This window comes from Lithobates pipiens, unplaced genomic scaffold (genome assembly GCF_037356315.1).
Source record: "Lithobates pipiens isolate NorthernLeopardFrog02 unplaced genomic scaffold, aLitPip1_a1.2 Scaffold_16, whole genome shotgun sequence".
Classification (NCBI taxonomy): Eukaryota; Metazoa; Chordata; class Amphibia; order Anura; family Ranidae; genus Lithobates; species Lithobates pipiens.
Genome location: NW_027507748.1, coordinates 556,633,763 through 556,653,186, shown reverse-complemented (window position 1 = coordinate 556,653,186; position 19,424 = coordinate 556,633,763). Strand labels below are relative to the sequence as shown.

General features: G+C 44.8%; 1 long non-coding RNA gene across 1 annotated transcript; it reads left to right on the top strand.

The window, feature by feature from the left end:
- Nucleotides 1-2,200: 2,200 nt before the first annotated feature.
- LOC143983638 (uncharacterized) lies at nucleotides 2,201-17,933 on the top strand. Its single transcript, XR_013274625.1, has 3 exons — nucleotides 2,201-2,356; nucleotides 9,584-9,713; nucleotides 16,059-17,933. It is a non-coding gene; the product is annotated as an uncharacterized LOC143983638 (long non-coding RNA).
- The last annotated feature ends 1,491 nt before the right edge of the window (nucleotides 17,934-19,424 follow it).

The window sequence follows — 19,424 nt, the reverse complement described above, 5'->3', positions numbered from 1 at the left end:
ACTAGTTGCTAGGCAGAATGGAGAAATGCTGTTTACACGGCATTTTCTCCATTCAGCCGTCCCGTGAGACGATCGGGGGTATGCCCGCGGCGATCGAGTCTGCGGGACCCGCGACCGGACTCACGGGGGTCCCGACTGGCACGCGAGCGCGCCGGTGGTGGCGCGCTCGTGATGGCAGGGCGGCATTGAAGATTGGACGTACCTGTACGCCAATATGCCTGCCCGTGCCATTCTGCTGACGTATATCGGCGTGCGCTGGTCGGGAACTGGTTAACATTCAATTTGCAACAGTCATGAGCTGAACATTGTGTGTGATTGATGAACAATAAACGAAAACTATGTCCCTTTTTCATACACAGGAAAGCCTCAGCAAGTAGGAGGCTGTGGAATGTGGCAGCCAGGAGGTGGTGGGGGAATGTGGCAGCGAGGAGGTGGCGGGGGAATGTGGCAGCCAGAAGGTGGGGGGTCCAGTAGGAGCCTGACAGAATCTCAGGTCCCTCCCATCCTCCTTCAAACCAAAAGGGCCAGGAAGGGGAGTAACATGGAGGAGGCAGCACTCTGGCTGATTAGGGAGGCTAAGGCCCTCAAAGCAAATCCCACTCTCCAAGAGGCCTTTGCATGCATGACTGCATACAAAATGCAGCAAATGGAGGAGGACCAATTCCTCTTGTGTGGGGAACTTATGGTGATCACCCAAAATAAGGGGTTGAGGGGCCAACTCACAACCAAAACACACCTGTGTGAATTGGACCATCCTCCTCCTTCTCCACCTCCAACACCACAGACACAGTCTGGAAGGAAGCGTGTAAGGAAGACAAAAAAGTTATGGCCTGGGTTCAATCTGGTCTGGAAAACAGCCTGGGGACATAGATGTCATCTGCTGCTGTTCCCGATCTCTTGGAGTCCTGGCCCAGATTGTGCTCACTGTTTTATGGACTCCTCAGGCCACCAATTTTGGCTGGCAAATAGTTGATGTGTGCCCTCGGGTACAAAGGCTTCGCCAATTTCAGCAGTTTCTCCAGCGTTGCCTTCCTCTTTATTTTGTTATGACACCCTAATAAATGGATATTTTTTTCTGAAATACTTGCCTATGTGTTTTACTTCAAAAATGAAAGTTTGTTTGTGAGTAGGCAGGTACATTTAAAAATAAAATGTCAAATTAACAAGGGACACCAACGCCAACCTCCTTGAGATTAAAAAATACAAGATTATAATGGTGTTGTGGTAACAGAGATCTGCCGAAAAAAAAAAAATATGATTCAGGAGATCACAATAAATAATAAAGAAATCCGTTTGTGAGAACTCTGTGTGAATATGAGCAACAAAACAACGTCATTCTTCTAGCATTATAAAGAATAAGAGAATGCACTGCATTAAAATATTTAAAAAATTGCAGTGTGACGAATGTGCCATCTCCATTACAAATGCTAGTTTTACCAGACTGAGCGCTTCCATCTCGTAATTTATTCTGAGCATGCACAGCACTTTGTGCATCGGAATTGTGCACACACGATCGGCATTTAAGCAAACTGATTTTGTTGTAGGAAAATTTGAGATCCAGATCTCAAATTTTGTGTGTCAGAAATTCCAATGGAAAAAATCCGATGGAGCCTACACACGGTCAGAATTTCCGACAAAAAGCTCCCATCGAACATTTTCCATCAGAAAATCCGACCGAGTGTACACGGCATTCATTGTAGAACATCCAAATTTCTGATCAACTCCTGAAGGATGTTCACAGTCTCTGCCAACCTCATGTAGCATTATATATACTTAATATTATGTGAGGCCTCTTAGGGATATCAGGGGCTGCAGCTGAGGCCTGTATACACTAAAAAGCCCTCCAGAGTGTTGTTATTAACACCCCATGCTGCAATGTGATATTCTGAAAATTACACTAGGTGGTGGTATATAACCATAAACACAGAACATGCAGTAAATAAATAAAATGCTCTATATAAGCAGTGATAATACAGATATGTTTACGTACACTTGTTGCCAGACTGTAATTTTTCCCAGAAGTATAGAATTACTTTATTAGACTATTTTAGGATTACTTACTAAGGCAATGTTATGTAACTCATAGAAATTATTCGGGATACTTATTTTGAACAAATTTTAACCACACTAAGGCTCTATTCACACTGCCACGACCTGAAAGTCGCATGACTTACGGTGTGACTTTGCCAGACGACTTCCTGACGACTTGAGTACTACTTTGATGCAACTTAAAAAGGGACTTTTGGGAATGTCTGGGCAGGGGCGGACTGACCATTTGGCCACTCGGGCACTGCCTGAGGGCCCGTGCCACTAGGGGGCCCCATCAGGGTTGCCAGCCTCAGTAAAACCAGGGACGGTATGTACAAATCTGTGCGTTTTTTTTACATCTGTCTCTGAAATGTCCCTTACTGACATCCTTTTGGTCTAAAAATCCCAAGATTATAGCTGCCCCAACTCTCCAGTACCTTCTCAGCCAATAGAAACATGCCTGTGTATACTGTGTGTACATGTATGTGTATACTGTGTGATTGTATACTGTGTGTGTCTGTTTGTGTATACTGTGTGGCCCCATAATCTCTGATTGCCTGGGGGCCCCATAATCTCCTATTGCCCAGGAGCCCCATGAGTCGTCAGTCTGCCCATGTCTGAGTAATCCTTCGGTAATATCAGATGCAAATCACAACAATATAGATGAGGATCCGACTTAGAGGCATTGTCGATTAAAGTATATGGGCACAAGTTGGATAGAAGTCGCCTTGAAGTAGTGCAGGAACGTTTTCTAAAGTAAAAGCGACTTCCATACTGCCAATTAAAGCCGTGTTCCACCCAAAAGTGGAACTTTCGCTTATGTAATTCCACCCCCCCCCCTCCAGGACCACATTTGGGGGGGAGCGGCTAACTGTTTATGGCAAGTATCCTGTCCCCACTTCCGTCGGACCTCTCTGCGGTGAGGTACGTCAGAAGTTCGGCCCCCTCCTCTTCCTTCCCCTACCGCTGGGCCAGTAAGAGAGCGCAACACACTTTGCGCATGCGTAGTAGGGAACCGGCTGTGAAGCAACACTTCATTTCTGGGTTTCCTTACTGGCAATGGCAGCAGCAGCACCCAGCATTGCTGGATTCCTGGACAGATAAGTGTCCTAATATTAAAAGTCAGCAGCTACAGTATGTGTAGCTGCTGACTTTTAATTTATGGAGGGGGGCTCCGCTTTAAGACATTGACATTTCATTGACTAACATGGAATTACACATACAATGTGACTTGGGGTCTCACAAGTCAGGTCCCAAGTCACGGTAGTGTGAATAGAGCGTTAGCGAAGCTAAACCCATCAGATTTAATGGTTACAAAAAACAGTTGCATTTTTTTATTCTTTATTTTAAGAGCATCAGCTTGACATTTCAAGAGTCAAAAATACACATTCATAACACAAATATAATAAGCGAGACATTGCAGCAAATAAGCATAAATATGGCCATACAGTGTAACTCACCTACACAGGTCATACTGAGCCTCCCTTTTAATTTATTTTTTTATATATATAATATAAGGGGCAATGTATCAAACCCCAGTTCAATAAAAAAAAAATAGGGTAGGAAGGGGGAGGGGAGAGAAAAGAATCCGTCCCAAACCCCTGGGTCAAGCGCTTATCTTACGATGTCTGCCAAGACCAGGAGGGCTTACTTTTTTGCTGTTGGGAGTCAAGAAATGTTTGATATTTATAGAAAAAAGTATGGATATCAGATTCTCCAATGTTTCTCTTCTTGTTCTTTAAGTATCAAAGTTAGGTTCTCCTTTAGCTGGATCTCTGATATTCTGAAACTCTGCGACTTGTCTGGTGGGTTAGGGCTCTTCCACATTGCAGAAATAAAAGCCTTCACTGCATTGAGGAGATGATGCTTGAGTGATGAATTTTTTTTATCGCTTATAAGGAAGTGGTGTGTCATGCAGCGGAAATGCTGTTGGATTTCCCCCAAGAGACCCCTGTGAGCATCTTGATTGTTTGCTCCACCATGGTCCAGAACTTTGGGACATTCCTAAAATATATGAAGCAGGGTCCCCTCAGATTCTGTACCAGTGGCAGCTGGTGGTATATTTTTTGGCGGGGTGGCAAACAGTGCACCCACAGTCACCCCCCGGTCGGTCGGGTCTGAACTAGTGGCACCAAAACAGCGTTTGAGGGCACAGATTGAGGAACAGTTGAACCAGGGCCTGGGGCCAGGCCACCTGGATAATGTCCTCTTTAATTGTACAAAAAACTTAACAGAGTATATCCCTGGGCTCTGGCTCTAGAGTGGACGGAGACACTCAGCTGTCAGGCCCCATGCACACTTCCACTCACATTCCTGCTCCACATTTTTTTGGGCGTTTTCACTCATCACGCATAGGGCAGCCTGTTTATTTGAATGAGCTGACCTATGCACGACAATTGCCCCCAAGAAGCTCCAGAAATTTTTTTTGAAGCAGAGCTTGATGCATTTTTACCACGCTTTTAGGTGCATTGGCAGCACGTTTGGGGTGGCACCAAAATTTAATGCCAATGCACTGCATTTGCAAACGCTATGCAAAACAGATGTTAACGGAGCTTCATTGTTCTTGTGTAAGCACACCAATTTCACTGTCAGCCCCATTCACATGCAGCCGGACTCTGGTCCGGCCGCACCTGCAGTATGCTGTCCAGTTATGGGCACCAGTCCTCAGGAAGGATGTGCTGGAACTAGAGAGAGTCCAGAGAAGGGCAACACAACTAATAAGGGGACTGGCAGAACTTAGTTATGAGGAAAGGTTACAAGCACTGAACTTGTTCTCTCTGAAGAGGAGACGCTTGAGAGGGGACATGATTTCAATGTACAAATACTGTACTGGTGACTCCACAATAGGGATAATGTTTTTCCATGAAAGGGAATTTAATAAGACAAGTGGCCATTTACTAAAATGAGACGAAAAGCGGTTTAATCTTAAACTGTGTTGCGGGTTCTTTACTGTAAGATCGGTTATGATGTGGAATTCTCTTCCACAGGCAGTGGTTTCAGTGGGGAGCATCGATAATTTCAAAAAACTATTAGATTGGCACCTGAACTACCACAAAATACAGGCATATACAATATAATACTGACATAAAATCACACCCATAGGTGGGAATTTGATCGACTACTATGTAACTACCATATTTATTGGCGTATAACATGTGCCGGCGTATAACAAGCACCCCAAGTTTAGGATGGGAATTTTAAGGGAAACATTTTTAGGAAGGAAGTTTAAGGAAAAAAAACTTACATTTAAATGCCCATCAATGCAGCCTTGTCAGTGTCCATCTGCAGCCTTCTCCATCATTACACCCTTGTCAGTGTAATTTGCAGCCTTGTCATGCAGCCTTGTCCATCATTTACAGCCTTGTCAGTGTCATATGCAGCTTTGTCATGCAGCCTTGTCCATCATTGCACCCTTGTCAGTGTCATTTGCAGCCTTGTCATGCAGCCTTGTCCATCATTGCACCCTTGTCAGTGTCATTTGAAGCCTTGTCAGTTTCATGTTTAGCTTTGCCGTTTAAAAATGGTGCCGCTGAGATACAGAGTAAGTTTTCCTGTGTATCTCAGCGGTACTCGGTAGCTCTCAGTGGCTTCTGGCCGCTCTCTCCCGCTCTCGGCGGCTTTCAGCTGCTCTCGGCAGCTTTCGAGAACGGCGGGGGATCGGCGTATAACACGCACCCTCGATTTCCCCCTGATTTTAAAGCGAAAAAAGTGCGTGTTATATGCTGATAAATACGGTATGTAACATATAGTGCATGTTTTTTGGTTTGTTTTTCCCACAACACACATAGGGCAGCTCACTGATTTCAATGGGCTGCACTACACGCGGAAAAGTAGCTCATGGGACATAATAGTGTTTTGCAGGCTGCACATTTTTCACTGTGCTCTTGTTTCTCCATGCAGCTAAATGTGTGCTTGCTTCTGCCTTTGGGGTGCCATTAACAATGGCACAGAAAGCATGACTAGTTCTTTTTAGGTGTATAAATGTGGCCATACACTATACAATCTGATTTTACAATCTCTGTATGATCTCCTTTAGATTTACCAAAACTATATAATTGGGAGACACATCTATGTATCCAATTAGGCAGGCCCTTGCACTACATAGTTGATGGTAAATCCAAAGGAGATTGTACAATCAGATTGCATAGTGTATGGTGAGCTTTACAGAATTCCAGGACACACTCTACTAAAGCTCTGCTCCACATAAACTGTTATGTAATCACTCTGCTCCACCACACTGGCAAATTAACAATCCATGTAAGATGAAGGTAAGGTATAAAAAAAACTATCAGTGGCTGTGTATTTAGCAAGAACGGTAATCGCTGGCGGCCTTATATAGTGTGGGGCGTGTACTAAACTCCCTGAGCTATAATTGGCCACAGGCATCCTGACCTTCTGTATGAGACTCTATTACTACAGTTGGTGAAGTTACGGGCTCCAAGGTTACAGTAAATCTACTGTATTATTACTGTGTTTCTTTTCACTTCTGGGTCCCACACTACTATTATCATACAGGTGTGCCAGAGTGGTTGAGACAGTTCTTGGTGTTGAAAGGCAGGGTGCAGAATTGAACATTCATTAGCAACTCCGTCAGGGGTAGTGCTACAGTTAGGGCCTCAATGTAATGTTTAGCATCATTCAACCCACTTCCTCTGAGCCCAGGTCACCCTGGATCCATCCAACTTGTTAGGCCCCATTCACACCTTGACGTTCTGGAAACGCACACAGAAACGTGCAAAAAAATTGCCAAAGTGCGAAAAATATTTTAAATGGTGCATTAATGATTACTGAGCTGCATTAATTGCCTTTTGCCTTTTCAACATGTGCCTAGAGTTCAGCTTTAACATAATAGCAATAAAAAACAGAGGTTCCAACCTATGAGCAAACAATTGGAAAGTAATAACGTATATGTGCATTTTTGGTTTTAGCTTTTGTGCAGATACAGTACATAGCATACATCAATTTATAGCAAGTACAGCCCTGCAGAATATGTCAGAGCTGCACACAATGTACAAAAAGTAATGGTCTGTAATTGGTGGAGAAAGGGTTTAGCGCTCTCTACACAACACTGTGTTATATGTCAGAGATGTATAAAATATGAATAACTACTAAATTATGCAAAACACAACCTTACCTCAACCTAACAAACCCTCTGGCTAAGAAACAATCAAACATTGATCCCACACTTGCAGCCTTTTAAAAAAAAATCTAATAGTAACAAAATCTAGGGGACGTGGAAGGACAGAAAGAAGCATTATAAATTAAAGAGACATTGGAGTGTAAGCTCCTCTGGTGTTGAGAATTGATGTTAATTAGTTTGGAGTACTCTGTACAGCTCTGTGGAATATTATGACGGATTCCAAAAGCAAAACACTAAGGCCCCTTCCACATGGGCTGTCTGATACCCCTGCCAGTTTTCAACTGGACCTGATCGGACCCTCCAGTCTCTTCTATGGAGCAGTGGCTGTCAATGGACACATGCCTGCTGACACCCGCCACCATCCAATCAAAAATAAATGGATGGTGGTCCTATTCCTCATCTGTCCGGCGGAGAGGATAGAATGGAAATGGACATGCGGTTCATGTCCATCTGATAGCCCATAGAGCAGAAAGGGACTGGGTCCGCTCCGCCTAACCGAGCATATAATGACCTGTCATTTGCATGTGCAGCGGGGATCAGCAGAGAAATCCCCACTGAGCAAGAAGGTTCTGCTTAGGGGAGGCGCCTGTGTGAAAGGGGCCTTTTGTTTTTGCTTCATCAGTGTACATTTTTTCAAAGAATAAAGGGATGAAGTTAAGGCTCCATTCACACCTCAGCGTAGCGATTTACTGGTGTTTTTGTGGCATTTTTTCAAGTGTTTTTGCAGCTTTTTTAAAGGGATTTTGCAGCTTTTTACAAGCATTTTCCATCTTTAAGTGTTTTTGTTTAGCCAATAGAAAGCACTAGGAGAGGGAGATATGTACAATTCGGATTGAAAATGATCAAACTATTTGAATTCTCTGTGAAGAATAGCTGGTTGTTAAGCAGTGGCCCAGGAAGCCAGCCACCATATCCTTAACAATCGATGACTTAACAGCTGTCAGCGGGATTTGTTATTGACAGCTGAATGTAAAAAAAAAAGAATGAAGGCAAGGAAAAACAAACGGAAAAACAGTGTAGGGTCCCCCCCAAAATTTATACCAGACCTTTATCCAAGCATGCAGCCCAGCAGGCCAAGAAAGGGGGGAGGAGCAAGCGCCCTCGGTGATGTCACATCGGGGTGGGGTCACCATTATACATCATCCAGTGACTGCGCTCCTTAGCTATTTAAGAAATGTCACATGGAGGAGCAGCCAGTCGGCGGCTAGCCTCTGTCGTGGGCGAAACTTTTTTTTGGGCTTGGCAGTACAGCGGGCGGCTTGATTGACAATGGATCTACGCTACCCGGCCGGTCAGGAAAGTGGGTGGGGATGAGCGAGCGCCCCCCCCCCCCCCAGAGCCGTAACAGGCCGCGTGCCCTCAACATGGGGGGTGCTTTGGGGAAGGGAGGCTGCACGGCCGGGTAGCGTGCTCGGATAAGGGTCTGATATGGACCTAGGGGGGGACCCCCACGCCGTTTGTTTGGCGTAGGGCTTCCCCTTTAACTCCATACCAGGCGACGGGGCCAGCGATGCTTCCTTCACTAGTCCTGGCTACCTGGAGCCGCGTTCAAAATGAACGGACTTTCCTCCATGTGTGTGGGCGAGTCCGTTCATTTCAAAAGTACGGCGGATAGTCCGGTGGACTAAGTCTGCCGGACCTAGTCTGCCGCAAAAGTACCGTGTGTGGGCAGGTAGCTCGTTCGGACAGTCCGGTGGTTTGTCCGCCAGACTAAGTCCTCCGGATAGTCTGCGCAGCATAATGAGTCCTTCCTGCAGCGACACCTTCACTTTGGAACTGCTGATTTTCACACAGGGGGTCCTACTTTGTGCCTTCACCCCTTTTCTACTCAACTTTGTCTCCCACATCTTCATCATTGCGACCATAATAAAAATTAAGTCTAGTAGATGAAGATCTAGAACTTTCTACACATGCTCACCGCACATAACAGTAGTTACTCTTCACTACACCATTCTTGGCTGTCAATATTTTACATCGAGTGGAACTTTTACATTTGGTAAAATTTTGTCTTTGGTCAACACAGCTTTGGTTCCCATGCTAAATCCCATCGTTTACAGCTTGAAAAAACAAGGATTTGAAGTCATCTCTACAACGACAACTCAAGTACTTTATGACTTTATACCGATCAATAACATGCTGAATGAGAATATTCCTATCAAGCAATTCTTGCTGATGGTTTCATAAATGTACAAGCCCTAAGGCTACCTAATTAAAGGAAATTCTGTTTTTGGTTTAAAGTTTATTAAAGCCATTCTTTCAGCAATTTTACAACTCGGTACTATTAAAGTGGAACTAAAGTCTCTCAATCAACATTAACTATGTTAATCCTTATGCCGTTAACATTAGTAAATAGATAGGAAAGTACAGTATATTATATTTAATTGTTTTAAACTTTTTTTTTCTACATTTCTTCAGTTACCTGGTTTCGGGTCTAGGCCAATATGATGTCATACATCTCAGGAGTCTTCATGGGAGGAGAGGCTTTCTCAGATAAGAACACCCTCCTGCCTGCATACCATAGCTAAGGGCTGATGGATTTCAAGAAGTAAATTCTACATGAATCATTTACGTATTGTAATGAATTTGCACTGTGCTAAAACCTGTGGCTCCTGGCAAACAAAGTTTGATATACCTTACCTAAAACCTTACACTATAGTGAAATGATGCAGCTCCAGTAAATATAGCAAAAGCATAAAAAAAGAGTAAATATTGTACAATGTAGCCAACATAAAGTCTCTCTTAAAACAAAGTCCACATATATTTAGATAAAAATATCTTCCACCATCACCAACGAAAACACAATGTGCCACCACCTTAAAGTAATATTAAAGTCTCATTTTATTTATTTAAAAATAACAAACATGTCATACTTACCTCCTTTGTGTAGTGGTTTTGCACAGAGCAGCCCAGATCCTCATCTTCTTGGGTCTCTCACCAGTGCTCCTGGCCCCTCCCTCATGCTGAGTGCACCCACAGCAAGCAGCTTGCTATGGGGCACCCGAGCCGAGCTACTGCTCTGTGTCGATTCAGACATGGAGCCAGGAATCTCTCTCCTTCTCCTCATTGGCTTACTGACTTTGATTGACATCAGCGTGAGCCAATGGTGCCCAGCTGCTGTCTTAGCCAATGAGGAGGAAGAGTCCCAGACAGCCGAGACTCTCATACGACATTGTTGTATTGAGATGTGGATCAGGTAAGGGGGGCTGAGGGGCACTGCTGCACACAGAAAGTTGTTTTTATCTTAATGCATAGAATGCATTAAGATATAAAACCTTCCGCCTTTACAACCACCTAAACCGCTTAGCGACCGCTCACCATAGATATACTGCAGCAGGGCAGCCACTCTGCCCCGTATTACGTACCTGGTACATGATTTGAAATTTCCAAGTCTGGGGCGTGTGTGCACGCCACCAGCGATTCGCTCCCACTGTGATTAGACACAGTGGGAGCCAGTAAGCGGGCTCGGCTAATACATAGTCTGCCCGGACCCACCGATCGTTCTGGAGAAAGGCGGAATGGCGGTCTGCGTATGGAAACAAGCCAGATTTCCGTTCTGGGAGAGGGGAATGTGCTGATCTTGTGTTCCTGCCAAGCAGGAACACGGATCTTTACATTCCCCAGACAAAGTACCTCCCCCACAGTTAGTAATCACACATAGGGAACACATTTAACCCTTTTATCGCCCCTGATGTTAATCCCTTCCCTGCTAGTGTCATTAGTACAGTGACAGTGCATATTTCGTAGCACTAATCACTGTATTAGTGTCACTGGTCCCCAAAGAGTGTCAGTTAATGTCAGATTTGTCTGCTGCAATGTCGCAGTCCAGCTATACGTCACTGATCAGTGCTATTATTAGTAAAAAAAGAAATAAATAGAAATATACCATAGTTTGTGGGCACTGTAACTTTTGCGCAAACCTATCAATATAGACTTATTGGGATTTTTTTAACCAAAAATATGTACCAGAATAAATATTGGCCTAAATTGATGAAGAAATTAGATTTTTTTCCATTTTTATATTGAGATTGAGAAAGTAAAAAATATTGTTTTTTTTTCATAATTGTGGGTCTTTTTTTGTTTATAGCATAAAAAATAAAAACAGCAGAGGTGACCAAATACCACCAAAAGAAAGCACTACTTGTGGGAAACAAAAGGACAAACATTTTGTTTGTGTACAGTGTCGCAGGACCGAGCAGTTGTCAGTTAAATTTACGCAGTGCCATATCACAAAAAATGGCCTGATTATGAAGGGGGGTCAACCTTCCAGAGCTGAAGTGGTTAATCAAATGCACACTTACCAGACAATAAACTGTAACAATATGTAAAAGAGGACTTCTGCACTACTATAATAACTACAATAATTAAAAACTGTGTGTGGATAAAACTGTGTATGTGGATATGCTGCCAACTTAAAAGTGATCACAAATCACATGAAAACCTAAAAGATATTATACATAAATGTACGAGACTCACAGCATAACCTCAGTGATCCATCTGCTATACAAAATACACAAATATTACTATAACCATATGTGCTTCAAAAACATTACTTCAAACGTGTTCAATAAATAAAGTGCATCAAATAAATAAAGTGCATCTAATGCCGCGTACACACGATCAAACAATCCGATGGAAAAGTCCGGCAAACTCAAGTCCGCCAAACAATCCCCCCGTGTGTAGCCTCCGGCATACTTTTTTGACCCGAAAGTGCGGCGGACTTAGAATGCCGTGTTGCACTCCAATCTTCCCGCCGGACTCGCATTTCGGCGGACAATCCGGCCGTGTGTATGCCAGTCCGCCGTACTTTTGAAATGAGCGGACTTTTCCCGCCCGGAGAAAAATCCGCTCATTTCGAGCGGGTCTCCAGGTAGGCGGGGCCCGCGAAGGAGACGTCGCTGGCCCCACCGCCTGGTATGAACTTAAAGGGGAACCCCAACGCCAAAAAAAAAAAAATCGGCGTGGGGGTCCCCCCCAAGTCCACAAGAGACCCTTGTCCGAGCACGCTACCCGGCCGGCCAGGAAAGGGGGGGGCGAGCGAGCGCCCCCCCTCCTGAGCCGTACCAGGCCGCGTGCCCTCAACATGGGGGGTGCCTTGGGGAAGGGGGGGGCCGCGCGGCCCCCCCCACCCGAAAGCACCTTGTCCCCATGTTGATGAGGACAGGGGCCTCTTCCCGACAACCCTGGCCGTTGGTTGTCGGGGTCTGCGGGCGGGGGGCTTATCGGAATCCGGGACCCCCCTTTAATAAGGGGGCCCCCGGATACCGGCCCCCCACCCTATGTGAATGAGTATGGGGTACAATGTACCCCTACCCATTCACCTGTAAAATAAAAGTACAAAAAAAAAAACACAACACACGAGATAAAATACTTTATTGCACAGCTCCGGGGGTCTTCCGTCTTCGGGGGTCTTCTCGCCGGACTCCTCCGCTATCTTCTTGTAGCTCTTTTGCTAGCGGAGGAATCCGGCTTTCTTCCTCGCCGCCGGCCTCTTCTTCCGACTTCAGGGGTCTTGTCCCCCTCTTCGGTTCTTCTGCCGGGCCACTGCCGCCTTCCATTCTTCTTCTTCTTCTTCTTCTTCTTCTTCTCCAGGAGATGTTGACTCGACGATCTCTCCGGCCGCAATGCCAGGGACGCACTGCGCTGCCACTTATATAGGGACAAGGGGCGGTGTCACATGGGTTTATGTCACATGGGTTGGTCACATGGGTTGATGTCACATGGCGACAGTCCCAGCATCCTCCGGGACTGTGACATCGTAAGGAGGCGGGGTCACCATGTGACACCAACCCATGTGACATAAACCCATGTGACACCGCCCCTTGTCCCTATATAAGTGGCAGCGCAGCGCGTCCCTGGCATTGCGGCCAGAGAGATCGTCGAGTCAACATCTCCTGGAGAAGAAGAAGAAGAAGAAGAAGAAGAAGAAGAACGGAAGGACGGCGGCGGCGGCGACAGAAGACCGGGCCACCGCCTGTAAAAGAGCTATAAGAAGGCGCGGTGGCCCGGCAGAAGAACCGAAGAGGGGGACAAGACCCCCGAAGTCGGAAGAAGAGGCCGGCGGTGAGGAAGAAAGCCAGATTCCTCTGCTAGCAAAAGAGCTACAAGAAGATAGCGGAGGAGTCCGGCGAGAAGACCCCCGAAGACGGAAGACCCCTGGAGCTGTGCAATAAAGTATTTTATCTCGTGTGTTGTGTTTTTTTTGTACTTTTATTTTACAGGTGAATGGGTAGGGGTACATTGTACCCCATACTCATTCACATAGGGTGGGGGGCTGGTATCCGGGGGCCCCCTTATTAAAGGGGGCTCCCGCATTCCGATAAGCCCCCCGCCCGCAGACCCCGACAACCAACGGCCAGGGTTGTCGGGAAGAGGCCCTTGTCCTCATCAACATGGGGACAAGGTGCTTTGGGGTGGGGGGGGGCGCGCGCCCCATGTTGAGGGCACGCGGCCTGGTACGGCTCAGGAGGGGGGCGCTCGCTCGCCCCCCTTTTTCTGGCCGGCCGGGTAGCGTGTTTGGACAAGGGTCTGTTGTGGACTTGGGGGGGACCCCCACGCCGATTTTTTTCGGCGTTGGGGTTCCCCTTTAAGTCCATACCAGGCGGCGGGGCCAGCGGCGTCTCCTTCGCGGGCCCCGCCTACCTGGAGACGCGCTCGAAATGAGCGGACTTTCCTCTGCGTGTGTGGGCGAGTCCGTTCATTTCAAAAGTAGGGCGGATAGTACGGCGGACATAGTACGCCGTATTAGTCCACTCAAAAAGTGCCGTGTGTGGGCAAGTAGCCCGTTCGGAAAGTCCGACGGACAGTCTGGCGGAAAGTCCGCCAGACTAAGTACGTCGGACATACCGCTACGTGTGTACGCGGCTTAATAGTCCAGTATATAAAGTGCACTCCTGCTTATTTATCTAAATAAGGGAAGCTACCTCTTCAGCAGATACGATCCTTGATAGTGAGTGACTTTGTCACTGGAACTATACTCTTACATCATTCATTCAGGATAATACCTTCATGACCAGTAAATCTTTTGGGAAGAGATTTAATAGGAGTCTTAGAAATTGAAATTTTCTTGACTCAAAGAGGGGGAGTAGCCATAGAATTATCACCGTTTCTTTCAAACTGAAGTCCATCCCTCAATTCCACAGGACCACCCCCTCTGGGCTAAACACAGTCTTGATGTAGGATACATTCCATGTACCCCTTACAAAGCCAGACTAAAACAAGGCGTATCCCCAGTTTACCACAAGCAGTACCATCTATCCAAAGAGAAGGAGGAAGGCATCAGACCCATTATTGAGCAATTCCTGAAACAAGGAATTTTAAGACCCATCATATCACCTTATAACACTCCCATAAACCCAGTCAAAAAGAGTGATGGATCATACAGGTTTGTGCAGAATCTCCGAGCCATAAATAACCTTGTGATTCCAATTGCCCCTATTGTACCTGATGTGCCATTTCTCATTACCTCCATACCTGCCTCGGCAGTGTGTTTTTCAGTTACTGATTTAAGTAATGTTTTTTTCTCCATCCCTGTTGATGAAGAGACACAACTACTACTAGTTTTATTCCTATAGAGGGCCCCAGACAACCTGGAATCACTTGCCATGGCTATTTAGACTCACCTGCAGTCTACTCAATAGCTCTCCAGGCAACCTTACAGTCTTAGGCACCTAGCCATGGTTCCATCCCTCTTCAATGACCTACTGTTGTGTAGTCCCTCCCAGGAAGCCTGTCAGAAAGACTCTGTTTTACTGTTAGAACATTTAGCAAAGACAGGTCACAAAGTATCTAATGAAAAGTTGCAATGGTGTCAGGAAACTGTTGAGTCTCTTGATTTTACTCTGTACCATGGTGAAAGGAGAATCAGTCGCAAGTGAACTGCGGCTCAGTGGGTCTGCCCTGCCCACATACCAAGAAGTAAGTGTTAACCTTCTTAGGTACACTTGGTTACTGCTGCCAATGGATATCTGATTGCTCCTACTATGATAACTTACTGAGACAAGCTTCTCTACCTAACAGTCCTGATCTTTTGATTAAATGGTTAATGCTTTTGTGTATCCTAAAACTGCTATGGTAATGGCTCCTGGTCTGGGATTGCTTGAATATTGTAAAATGTTTCATTTGTTTACAAAGGACAACTGTAAAACCATGGCTGAGGTCCTTACACAAGAGCATGGAGGAAAGCTGAGACCTGTAGCCTTTTTTTTTAGAGTAGTCCCAGTTCCGGGACAAGGCATGCCGGCGTGTCTGAGTGCTTTGGCCTCTTGTGCCATGGCTGTAAAAATGGCTGCATCATTTACATTAGTTCACCCTATGAAAGCACACACACACACAGTACTGATGACATCTCAGAAGGAAGTGCACTGGCCGATGCTGCTGCTAGATGGGCTGTTTTGATGGTCCCAGCTTTTATTCAAATGACCCCCCTTACACCCCCAACTTTGCCCTGGGAACAGGTTTTGCAGGACCTATAGGCTATGGCTTCACCAGAAGATCTGACCTATTGGCATAAACAGGGTTTGACCATGTGCCCTGAGACAGGAATCATTGCCAAATAGGGGAAACCAGGCATACCAAAAGCAAGTGTACCTTTATTCATCTCACAGTACCATGGCATAGGACATAAAGATAAAATAAGGGAAGCTACGGGTGGCACATTTGCCAAATGGAAAACTGTGCTGCCTGCAGTTTTAGCAGAAATAAGAATGACCCCTTTCAAGACCAATCACTTGTACCCTTTTGAGATCCTGATGGGCCGGCCTTTTCTCATGCCCTGGATTAAGAAACCCTTGGTAATAGAGCAGGAAGATCTGAGTTTGATACAGAAAGAATATTGTAGAAAGTTAATTATGAAGTTGAATAATGCCTATGGTAAAGTATTCTTTTATATTAGCCTCACAGGAACCAACACACTAGTTCCAACCCAGAGATGTGGTTGTAATTCACCAACTGAACCAGACCATGAAGCAAGATTACCCTTTTGGCCCGCCCACTTGCTTAGTCACAGTGACCAGAACCGCTGTCCTCACGGAACAATCCGGAGCCTGGATCCATGATGAGAGGATAAAGAAAGTACCAGAAAGAACCCGAAGTAAGACACAGATAAAGGAGGTCATATGCAGAACATCAAAGAGCGAGTGAAACAGGTGATAATAAGACTCTGAAAAAGATGACCTCACTTCTCTCACCACAGACTTTTGGGAAAGCCTTGTGCCTACTCTTTATGCTGACACTGATGGTGTTTCTGCCCACATGGATCATCACTAACTGTATCTATCATCCTGAGGACTTGAGCACCCTATAGGCCATATGAAGCCCCCTTCTAATGGAGCAGTAATTAGACAAAGGAGGGAATCCAACATGGAGGGCCCAAAGGACTCATACCCTCCTACTGATAAAATGTTGTTACTTCAGTATAAGTATTCTTTTTCTCAGAGGTCAGGTTATGACAAATGTTGTGTACGTAGTAAATTGCATCCAAGCATACTCCAAATTCCTCTCTTAGCTGCCCCTGTAATTATAACTCAGAACTTAATACACATTTAAGAACCGTCTTGAATAAGGGGAGCTGGTATCAACAATCCTGTGAGTTTTGTTTTGAACCAGTTGACCATGGCCACCACTCGGAAAGTTTTCAGGATACTATAAGCCAACAATCATTTTCCCTAGAGGATAGAAGAATTCTATCCAAGGATACCGGTTGGTACCCGTGGGTTGTGTTATTTGGCCTCACTGATTCCGGTTATGGGAATCATAGGGGATGAAAAAGGAAAGCACCAACATCTTTTGAAAGCTAGTGCATACCCCAGGTACCCCCTTAAACACATAGAGAAAAGAGAGTTGTTTTCTGATAAAGACCAAGCCTGGGCATGGTTTCCCTCGTGGACAGGATGAGGAATAGAAATAATGAAAATATTGAATAACTACTCCAAAATTAGTTGAATTAGATGAAATTATTGAAAAGAATTCTGTAGACATCAAACTGTTAAGTATTGAACAAAGGACTAAACAACTAGATATGCACGTAGTAGCTATCAAATCCAGTGCTGCTCTGACTGGACTCTGAAATGGAGGACATTGATTCATAATACCAGTATTGAAGTTCCTGATTATTATGATATAATTGATAATCACCAAATGGAGCTGTCAAACCTCCAAGCTGAAGCCAGAGATTGGCATAGATGGGTGGAACCCCTTTAAGGGACTAGGAAGTTTTGGTGATTTTTTTGGTTCCATCTTCTTTTGGTTCTGACAGGCAGGGATGTTAATTTTAATGTTCCTGGCTTTTATCCTTGTTATATATTGTTCAAGCTTATTTAATGCATCTGCAATTACACAATGTAACAAAATGACCCCACACAGAGAACATTAAGTGATCATGGTGAAATCATGTTTGATGATTTAAGAGGGGATTGAAGGAGGAGAAAGCGTTAACATGACAAACTTGAATATAGCTGACAGAGGAATAATCTCTTATTTTAGGGTCTCGTTTTTCATGATGACCACAGTATAGATAAGGTCTGGTAAAAACTGGTTTTAGAATAATGTCTTCAGACAAAGTCAGAACATCAGCATTACTTAATCTATGTTTTCAGTCAGCTAAAATACTAGTTTAAGACTATGTCTGAGAGGCTAGATGTTTGTATAAAGATTATGTGTCATGTGATGAACTCTGTCCTCCCTCCCTCACTGTAACTTGTGCAATATTCTTTGTTCATAGTTTGTATGAAGATGCAGGTCTTACCATTAAAGCCAAGCTTTCAGTGAATGACTCTCTCTTGACTGTATTGAATGTTTCTGGATCCCCATTTTGCCTCTCTGTAATGCATTCCTGGGTGACCGGCGGACATCACGTCCGCTGGACCCACGTGCTCCACCAGCATGCAGTGGACATTTGCCTCCGGCAGGGCGCACGTGCCCACAGTATCTAATGCATGAAACGACATACAGGTATGTCATTTCATGTAGACAGGCTGCCCTGCCGTAGTATATGCATGGTGGGTGGTCTGGAAGTGGTTAAGATAAAAAAACTTCTGCCTTTATGACTCCTTTAATTACTCTCTCAGATATATGAAACAAAGGGGACTATATACACTTATGACCATCTGCGCAGGCAATACTACCTAGGTACCTATTAGGGATGAACTGAACACCTCTCGGTTTGGTTCGCACCAGAACCCTCGAATGGACCAAAAATTCGTACGAACTTTAGAACCCTATGAAAGTCTATGGGACTCGAATGTTCGAAATCAAAAGTGCTAATTTTAAAGGCTAATATGCAAGTTATTGTCCGAAAAAGGGTTCGGGGACCCGGCTCCTGCCCCAGGGGACATGGATCAATGCAACTTTTTTTTTTTAAACTGACGTTTTTTCGGGAGCACTGATTTTAATGACTCTTAAAGTGAAAAAAAAGTGAAATATTCTTTTAAATGTTGTGTCTGGGTGGTGTCTATAGTATGCCTGTAAAGTGGCACATGTTTTCCGTGTTTAGAACAGTCCCTGCACAAAATGACATTTAACGGAAAAAAGTAATTTACAACTGCTTGCGGGTTTTAATGTAATGTCTGGTTTCGGCAACATGAATAAAAATCATTGAGAAAAATGGCATGGGTAGCCCCCCCCCTGCCCATTACCAGCCCATTTGGGTCTTGTACGAATATTAAGGGGAATCCCGTACCCAAATTTAAAAAAAGGAAAGTCGTGGGGTCCCCAGGCCCTATATACTCAGAACAGAAGTATACAGGCGGTGCAAAATAGACAGGGACTGTGTAGGTTTATTGTGTTAAGTAGAATCTGTTTGTAATTTTGAAGTGGTACATTTTTAAAGTCTAGCTCCAGTCAAAAAATCAATTTTTAAGTTTTTGGGAAAACATAGGGAAGGGTTATCACCCCTGTATCATTTTTTTTGCCGTCCGTCTTTTTTCAACTCACTTCCTGTTGTCTCCTTCTGTTTGCAAGTAGGGGACGTTTGTAAGTTGGATGTTTGAAAGTAGGGGGGCCTGCCCTATATGCTCTGCAGAAATTTGGGCCTAAGGTGTTGGTGTTGCCACAACACTGTAAGCCCTCAAAGTGACTCTTGGTGGGCGCTGGAATGCTCTGTTTTGAACTATTATATCAAGAATTGTAATTACATGCCATTGTTGAACAGTGGTAGAAAAATTGGGCCTTTGGTTGTATTTGTGGTGGTGGTGGTGCTAACAGTTACACTCGGTGGGCGCTGGAACGGGCCCTGCTGTGAAATATTATATCAAGCATTGTA